The sequence below is a fragment of the Rutidosis leptorrhynchoides genome, chromosome 7 (assembly GCF_046630445.1).
Source record: "Rutidosis leptorrhynchoides isolate AG116_Rl617_1_P2 chromosome 7, CSIRO_AGI_Rlap_v1, whole genome shotgun sequence".
Lineage (NCBI taxonomy): Eukaryota > Viridiplantae > Streptophyta > Magnoliopsida > Asterales > Asteraceae > Rutidosis > Rutidosis leptorrhynchoides.
This window is the reverse complement of record NC_092339.1, coordinates 163,524,122-163,525,394: the sequence shown is the minus strand read 5'-3', so window position 1 is coordinate 163,525,394 and position 1,273 is coordinate 163,524,122. Positions and strand designations below refer to the sequence as shown.

Below are 1,273 nucleotides of genomic sequence, written 5' to 3'. Positions count from 1 at the left end.
AATTTATTTTAAGTGGTTAAATTGATAGACATCAAAATTTTCTGGTTCGTAGTAATAGTTGGATTTGTACGTGGACCGGGTTATTGGAGCCAAACAGTACTCAATTATATTGAGACCAAACGAATCCTGCCCCTCTGCTGCATCTTTTAGCTATTCGAAACGTGGGCAAAATCAGAAAAGTCTATTAATTGGATAACTTATATAATTTTTCTTTCTTTTTAAAAACTAATAGGATATTCAGTGAATGCACCGAGCAAGACGTTCACCACCTTTTGTACGTTCACCACCTGTAACCAGATCAAGACATCTAGCTAATATTGTCGCCGTTGATTTTTCTTTAGAATCGTCATCCAGTCGACCAAGTACTCCAATTCAAATTTTCGATAATCCATTTTTTGAACCCGACCTCACAATTGAGAATCCGGAGAATATTCAGGGACAATTCATAGATCCTGAACCATTAATTTTTCCTCCGAAACTACCAATCATTCAAACAGAGATTGTTGAGGAACGAACCATTAAATCAGAATCCTCTAGTGATTCAGATTCAACAAATTCAATCATGGAGAATCTAGAACCTTTAAGTATGGAAGACCGAATGAGAGCTAAACGTACTGGCCAAGGTCACGCAATTACTCATCCAGACATTAATGCGCCAGATTATGAAATCAAAGGACAAATTCTACACATGGTGACTAATCAATGCCAATTAAGTGGTGCGCCGAAGAAAGATCCAAATGAACATCTTCGTACCTTTAATAGAATCTGCACACTATTTAAAATAAGAGAAGTTGAAGATGAACAGATATATCTCATGTTATTTCCCTGAACTTTAAAGGGAGAAGCCAAAGATTGGTTGGAATCGTTACCTGAAGGGGCGATTGATACATGGGACGTTTTAGTTAAAAAAATTTCTTAAACAATTCTTTCCGGCATCTAAAGCCGTAAGACTTCAAGGAGAAATTGTTACGTTCACACAGAAACCGAATGAAACTCTATATGAGGCATGGACCAGATTTAGAAAGTTATTAACAGGATGTCCGCAACATAGTTTAGACACTTGTTAAATAGTACAAATATTCTACCAAGGATGCGACATCACTACAAGGAAAGACATCGATATAGCAGCTGGTGGTTCTATTATGAAGAAAACCGAAACTGATGCTTACAAAATTATTGATAACACTGCTTCCCACTCACATGAGTGGCACCAAGAAAAAGATATCGTTAGATCATCTAAAGCAGCTAGAACCGATTCTAACCATGACTTAGA

At 36.8% G+C, this 1,273-nt stretch overlaps 1 non-coding gene across 1 annotated transcript; it reads right to left on the bottom strand.

Moving 5' to 3' along the window:
* Positions 1-947: 947 nt before the first annotated feature.
* On the bottom strand, positions 948-1,054 carry LOC139860725 (small nucleolar RNA R71). The gene has a single exon (XR_011763349.1). It is a non-coding gene; the product is annotated as a small nucleolar RNA R71 (small nucleolar RNA).
* Between the last annotated feature and the right edge of the window lie 219 nt (positions 1,055-1,273).